We start from the raw sequence: 8,031 nt of genomic DNA, 5'->3' as shown, positions 1-8,031 counted from the left end.
CTGGCCTGTGAGTCTTCAACTGTGACAGTTTTATGAGTGTGCTCTTTACCCTGCATTTGTGTCTCTTGAGACATTCTGTTGGGGACTTGCCTAGCCATGCCTGGTTGTCCTTATGGCCCCGGCCTGAAGCAGGTCTCAGAGCAAGCTCTTATGCCTGAAGCGGCGATTCTTGCTCTGAGCCCTACTCTCAGCCGTCCACTTTCATTCTCACAGGTCCTCTAGCATCTAAAGTTGACTGCTTTTACAATCAGTACTTTTCAGGGAAGTAGCAGTCAAGAAATCAAATGACCTATTGCATTAGGCAAATCTGCTGCACAAGACCTCTTTAAAATGTTCAAGAGCAAAGATATCAGTTTGAGGACCGATCCAAGCCATGGTATTTTCAATAACTTCATATGCATGTGGAAGTTGGACAGTGAATAAAGAAGACCTAGGAAGAATTGATTCATTTGAATTATGGTGTTGGAGAATATTGAAAGTACCATGGACTGCCAAAAGAACAGACAAATCTGTGTTGGAAGAAGTACAGCCAAAAAGTTCCTCGGAAGCCAGGATGGCCAGACTTGTTCATTTATACTTCAGACATATTATCAGGAGGGACTAGTCCCTGGAAAAGGGTATCATGTTTGGTAAAGTGGAGGGTCAGAGAAAGAGAAAGACCCCCAGTGAGATGGATTAACACAGTGGTGGCAGCAGTGGGCTCAGGCTTAGCAAAGATTGTGAGGTTGGCAAGGGACTCTGCAATGTTTCGTTCTGTTGTGCATAGGGTCGCTATGAGTCAGTACCAACTTGATGGCACCTAACAACAGTAACAACATTTAATACAGCATCTTCAGGATTGAATTACACCCTTCTGTCTCCCAGCAAATGGTGTGGCCCATGAGGATAGGTTCTGGTCTCCTGTAAAGATGGTTCTCTGGGAGGAAAATGGAGGCAGACCCAGAGGAGTCTGTGGGAGGCATAATTTTTCAGCAGAGTAGAAGCCAAAAGAGAATGAAGGTTGAGTTTTTATGAAAAGTGGTTTTCCAACCATATGTTGTTATTGTTGTTGTTGTTAGGTACCGTGGAGTCGGTTCCGACTCATAGCGACCCTGTACAGGGTTTCCAAGGCTGTAAATCTTTACAGGAGTGGAAAGCCTCATCTTTCTCCCTTGGAACAGCTGATAGTTTTGAACTGCTGACCCTGAGGTTAGGAGCCTGATTCTTAACCACTACGAACCAACTGCTCCAGGGTTGTCTGGTAGAAGTACTGGAGGGGAATGCTGCCTTTGGGGGGGGGGGGGATCCTTTCCATCATAACTCTGACACCAGGAGCCTGGTGGCTCATTACACCTTCAAACACTTCTTGGGGTAATTGTTAGATTTCACATACTAGCAAGTATATTTTCAGGAGCATAGGATATTGTAAAAATGATTTTATGTAGGAGAAGAACAAGCTATGAGGAAAGATGACTTGAAATTTCCTGAGCATCTTGAAACAGTTGATTTTCTTGTCAATACAAAGTGGTTGTTAAGTACTGTTAAGTCATTTCTGCCCCGTAGCAACCCTGTATAAGGTTTCCAAGGAACAGCTGGTGAGCTTGAACTGCCCATCTTGTGGTTCAGACCGACTTTGCAGTCCAGTGCATTAACTCACAGCGCCATACCAGGACTCCCATATATTAGCAATACATTTGTTGTTGTTGTTAAGTGCCGTCGAGTTGATTCCGACCCATAGCGACCCTGTATAAAGTTTCCGAGGAGCAGATGGTGAGCGTGAACCGCCGACCCTGCAGTTCAAACGGCTTGCAGTCTGGCGCATTAACCCACACCACGAATAAAGATGTAGTATACTAATATTTTAAGGAGCTCTGGTAGTGTAGTGGTTACGAATCGGGCTGCGAACCTTAAGGTCAGCGGTTCGAAACTACCAGCTGCTCCACGGGAGAAAGATGAGGCTTTCTACTCCCGTAAAGATTTACACCCTCGGAAACCCTGTACAGGGTCGCTATGGGTCGGAACCGACTCGATGGCACATAACAACATACCAATATTTTAAAGGAGCTCTGGTAGCATAGTGGTTACGAATCGGCGTAGGAACCGTAAAGTCAGCAGTTCGAGACTAGCAGCTGTTCCGTGGGACAAAGATGTACAGCCTTGGAAACCCGGTACAGGGTCACTATGAGGCGGAACTTACTCCACCGCACGTAACCACCACCACCATACTAATATTTGAAACTGCCTCGTAATACAGTATAGTCCCCTTCTTCCAGTCTCACGTTCTGTGTCCTTCCAAACCCTATGGTATCTAAGAGAATCTATAGAGAATGTCCCAGCTTTGGGCAGTGGAAATACAGCTAATTTTTCCAGGAAGTCCTAACTCAGATTTTTAAAGCATGCTTTCTCTGTGGAGCTTCCAGGAAGCTTGTTTTTACAATATGTGTGATAATTTGGAAACTGTAAGATAAGGACTAGACTTATAACCACAAAGTCCATGGTCCAAACCCACCAGCTGCTCCTAGGAAACCTTATACTGGGTCACCTGAGTATGAAACGATTCAACAGCACTTAACAACAGTAACACAAAAAAAGGTTATCTTCTGTTTTAAAACAAGCAAAGTAATTAGATATAGAATCCAAATATGAAATATGAGCAACAAAAATATCAAGAAACACAGATTTATAGAATTCTAGGGATAGAAGGAGTTGTGGTGTGGCGCTGTGAGTTAATGAGCCAGACTGCAAAGTCGTTTGAACTGCAAGGACGGCGGTTCAAGCTCACTAGCGGCTCCTCGGAAACCCTATACAAGGTCACTATGGGTTGGAACCAACTCAACGGCACTTAACAACAACAAGGGATAGAAGATACACTTAAACTTTGAATCATCCTTTTTTTTTAATGAATGACTTCATGTGACTTCCTGTCTAAAAACAGTCCAGTTTCTAGTTTAGTTTCAGCGGACAGGTGCTCACCAGTTTTGCAGGTTTGTCATTCCATCTTTGTATAGAAAAAAGTTTCTTACACTAATCCCAATATCTTTCTGTTTGTCATTAATTTAAACTCATCAATTTAACCTCATGGGCCTTTAGGAAAGTAAGACGAATTTATCCTATCATAATTCTTCAAATATTTGAATGTAGCTATCCTGGTGTGGCACTGTAGGATAAGCACTAGGTCGCAAGGTCAGTTTAAACCTCAAGGTCAGTAGTTCAAACACACCAGTTGCTCCTTGGAAACCCTATACTGGGTCTCCATAAGTTTGAAATGACTCGACAGCACTTAACATTATATCAGTAAATGATTTATTCATTTTCTATCCCCCAACAAAATCTTTTCCCAAAATGTCAACAGTATCAAGGTTGATAAACACTACCCTAGCCCACGCTCATACATGGAAAGAAATGTTACTATCCCCAAGGAAGGAACTAAGATGATGTGAAGGATAATTTCATCAAAGTGAGGCATACGTCAGGATTGAGGGGGCAGGGAAATGTCAGACCTCATAGCATTTATTGGAGCAACTTGACAGCGCTTAACAACAACAAATTTACTAGAAAATATGAAAATGAAGTTTTTGTAGTCTTCAATTTCAGTCTTCTAAATAAAATTTTCTTTACTTGTTTTGTATTTCCAGGCATGTATCTGAAAGAGTAGTGAGGTATTTAGTGCCTTGAGACTGTAAGTGGATTAAACATTGGGCTTTTAACAAAAAAATTTGGTGGTTTGAACTCACAAGTGGCCCCACAATTCACACTCATAAAATTTGCTATTAAGTATGTTGAGTCAGTTCTGACTCATAGTAACTCTGTTAGGTATGCCCAGAAGTCACTGGTGGGTTTGAAATGTCAACCTGGTGGTTAGCTGTCCAGTGCTTATCTCACAGTGTGACACCAAGACTTTATAAAGGTTACCGCCTCACAGATCCTCAGGAACAGTTCTGCTCTTTCTCTAGAATTACTATGAGTCAGAATCTTGACAACAGTAGGTTGGCTATATACAAACCAAAGACGAGCCTTTTCTCAATGCTTCTATTATCATCAAAATGTCTTCACTGTCTCTCCTCACTGCCCCTGACCTGGGCTGACTTCTACCAAGGAGTTTCATATCTGAAAAAAAGCCTTGCAAGTTTAATCCTGTAGCAACTCTCTGGAAGAGCTTCTAGTCATCTGGTAAACTCTACTCATGAGTTGTGATTAAAGATACACAGCACTTGCTATTGCTACTGCTTTTCCTATTGAGTTTGTTGAATGCTAATGATGGTGTATGTGTGTGTGTGTGTGTGTGTGGGGTAGCTCTATAGGATAAGCACTGAACTGCGAACCAAAAAGTCTTCGGTTGGGGACCACTAGCTGCTCTGTGTGAGAAAGATGAGGCATTCTGCTCCCGTAAAAGATTAACATCTCAGAAATCCTATACAGGGTCACTGTAAGTCAGAACCAACTTGATGGCACTTACCAACAATGACAATGATCAAAATATGGCTTGCTATAATAAGATAACAAAGAAGTAGGGACAAGTTTATATTTTGCTTTTAAAAGGCAAAGGAAAAACCCAGGTGTCTTAGGTTGAATTCTCTACAGACGCAAAGCCAGTGGAGCTTATATATGTATATAAAGAGAAGTTTCTAGTAAAGAACTGGCTCACACAGTTGTAGAGGGGGGCAAATCCCAAGTCCATGGACCAAATGTCAGTCTGGAGGCTTATGACTCATGTAGCTGCAGGGCTGAAATGTTCTTTTTGATGATGCATGTGATGACATTCCTCTTCAATGTATCATTCATTCCTGGCATAGTAAACTGTATGATACGAGTCCATTTCAGCTCACTAAAGCCTAAGATATCAATCTTTATGTGTTCCATTTCATTTTTTACAACTTCCAATATTATGTATTCATACTTCATACATTCCATGTTCCTATTGTTAATATTAATGGATGTTTAGAGGTGTTTCTCCTCATTTTGAATTGTGTCCCATCAGCAAATGAAGGTCCTGAAAGCTTTACTTATTTGTGTCATCATGGTTAACTCTACTTTGAGGAGGCAGCTATTCCCCAGTTGTATTTTGAGTGCCTTCCAACCTGAGGGGCTCATCTTTCAGCACTATATCTGACAGTATTCTTATTGTCATAATATGTCAATATTCAATATTCTGGTGCTATGTGAGAGTGTTCTGTTGATATTCATAAGGTTTTTCAGGGGCTAAACATTCAGAAGTAGTCTGTCTCTCCTTCTTCCTAGCTTTAGTCTGGAAGCTCAGCTGAAATCTGTTCACCATGGGTGACCCTGCTAGAATTCAAAATATTGGTGGCATAGCTTCTATCACTATAGCGATACACAAGCCTAGCAGGTATGACACAGTATGACAAACTGACATACAAGTGGTGGGGCAGTCCATGTACTTTCAGTATTATTCACAACACCATGATTCAGTTGCATTGATTCTTTTGTAGTCTTCCTTATTCATTATCCAACTTTCACCACATGCATATGAGGCAATTGAAAATCCCAAGACTTGGAACAAGCACACTTCAGTCCTCAAACTGACATCTCTGCTTTTTAACAGAGTTGCTTAGTACAATGTCGTTTGATCCCATGAGTGCTGCTTCCACGAGTGTGTATTGTGGATTTAAACAAAATGAAGTCTTTGACAGCCTCCATCTTTTCTCTATTTATCTGATGTTATTTATTGTTCCTGTGGTGAAGATTTTTGTTGGTTTTTTTTTTTTTTACATTGAGATACAATCCGTACTAAAAATTGTAGTCTTTCATCTTTATCGGTATTTCAAGTCCTCTTCAGTTCCAGCAAGCAAAGTTGTGTCATCTGTGTTAATGAGTCTTCCTTAAATCCTGATGCCATGTTCTTCTACAGTCTAGCATTTCTGATTAATTGTTCAGCATACATATTGAATAACTCTTTGAGTAGATGTAATATAAATAAGACCCACAAAGGGAACACTAGAAGGAGTGCTGGTGTGGTGCCGTGGGTTCATGCGCTGGGCTGCAGTACGTGTGAACGCAAGGGAGGCTCTGAAAACTTACCAGTCACTCCTTGGAAATCCTATACAGGGTTGCTATGGGTTCGAACCGACTCGATGGCACTTAACAACAACAAGGGAACACTAAAGTGTCCTCATGTGGAACAAGCACATACACGAAGAGGAAGTCATTAAAACAGAACAAAGGGTTACTGTGCAGTATTTAGACCAAGATCTCTAGTCAAACACAAACCGTTTGCATTACCTAGGGACTTGGAAAATCCCGAAGGAGCTTTAGAAGTATTGATGTCTGAAGCTTTTAATTAATCAACATTGGAAACGGCCACTAGGATATTTATAATGTTCCAGGTTGTTTTATTATGAGGACAAGATTGAGGACCACTGTGGTAGAAGTTCCCAGTGGAGTCTTCTGTATATTTGGTCCTAATTGGAAAAAAAAAAAAAGGAGTATGCTTTTTGAGGAGAGGAAAAAGCGCATTTCACTTTGTTGTTGTTTAGCTAGGCCTGGGGATAGGAATTGCATATCCCTGAAGTCCATTGTGCCTATCCAGAAGCTTGTATGCCTAGAAGGATAATCCTCAGAGGCTGTATTATTATGTGACAACCCAGACTTCATCTCAGGACCCAAGAAACCAGCAACACTGCTTTCCATGGTACTTCATATTTTTCCCACAGTCAAAACTCTGCCAGGAAATGAAGCCACCATACTTGGCCACTTGGAAAATGATAAGCAGCCAATGCCTGGAGCAGCCAATGGCCAAACAACTGATCCACAAATTGCCCATTTGCTCATGCACAGAGACTTGGCTTTAGTGTCTTGACTGCTTGTATAAGTTATAATACAATCCACTGTGTATTATGCTTTCTAAATTAGTTGGCCCACCACTTGTCTGTAAGTTTGTCCTGCTGTGGTGGTTTGTGTGTTGCTGTTTTCTGGAAGCTTTGCCATGGGTATTTTAAACACCAGCAGGGTTACCTGTGGTAGACAGGTTTCAGATGAGCTTCCAGAAGAAGACAGACTAGAAAGAAGGAGAGACAGACAACTTCTGAGAGGCTTATGAATAGCAGTGAAATACTGTCAGATACAGTGCCAGAAAATAAGCCTCTCAGATTGGAAGGCACATAAAATAGGACTGGGGAAGAGCTGCTTCCTCAAAGTAGAGCTGATCGTCATGGTGTGAATGGGATAAAGCCCTCAGGATATTCACTTGCTGATGGGGCACAATTCAAAATGAAGAGAAACAGCTGCAAATATCCATTAATAATCGGAACATGGAATGTACAAAGTATGACTCTAAGACAATTGAAATTTGTCAAAAATTGAAATGGAACATGTAAACAGCAATATGCTAGGCATTAGTGAGCTGAAATGGACTGATATTGGCCATTTTGAATCTGGCAATCACATGGTTTATTATGTCGGGAATGACAAACTGAAGACAAATGGCATTGTGTTCATCATCAAAAAAGAACATATCAAGATCTGTCATAAGGTAAAACGCTGTCTACAGGAAGAACAGTTAATACCACTATTATTTACATTGATGCATCAGCCACTAAAACCAGTGAAGATGAAATAGAAGACTTCTATCAACTTCTGCAGTCTGAAATTTATCAAACATGTGATCAAGATGTATTATAATTACTGGTGATTGGAATGCAAAAGTTGGAAACAAAGAGGAAGGATCAGTAGTTGGAAAATATGGCCCTGGTGATAGAAAACATGCTGGAGATCACATGATAGAATTCTGCAAGACTAATGATTTGTTCATTTCAAATATCTTTTTTAAACAGCATAAAAGGTGATTTTACACATGGACCTCATCAGTTGAAATACACAGACATCAAATTGACTACATCTGTGGAAAGCGATGGTGGAAACGTTCCATATCATCAGCTCATGCAAGGCCAAAGGCAGGCTGTAGAATAGACCATCAATTGTTCATATGCAAATTCAGACTGAAGCTGAAGAAAATGCATACAAGCCCACGAAAGCCAAAATATGACATTGAATACATCCCACCTGAATTTAGAGATCATCTCAAGGACAGACTTG

The sequence above is a fragment of the Chrysochloris asiatica genome, unplaced genomic scaffold (genome assembly GCF_000296735.1).
Source record: "Chrysochloris asiatica unplaced genomic scaffold, ChrAsi1.0 scaffold00034, whole genome shotgun sequence".
Lineage (NCBI taxonomy): Eukaryota > Metazoa > Chordata > Mammalia > Afrosoricida > Chrysochloridae > Chrysochloris > Chrysochloris asiatica.
This window is presented reverse-complemented; position numbering follows the sequence as displayed.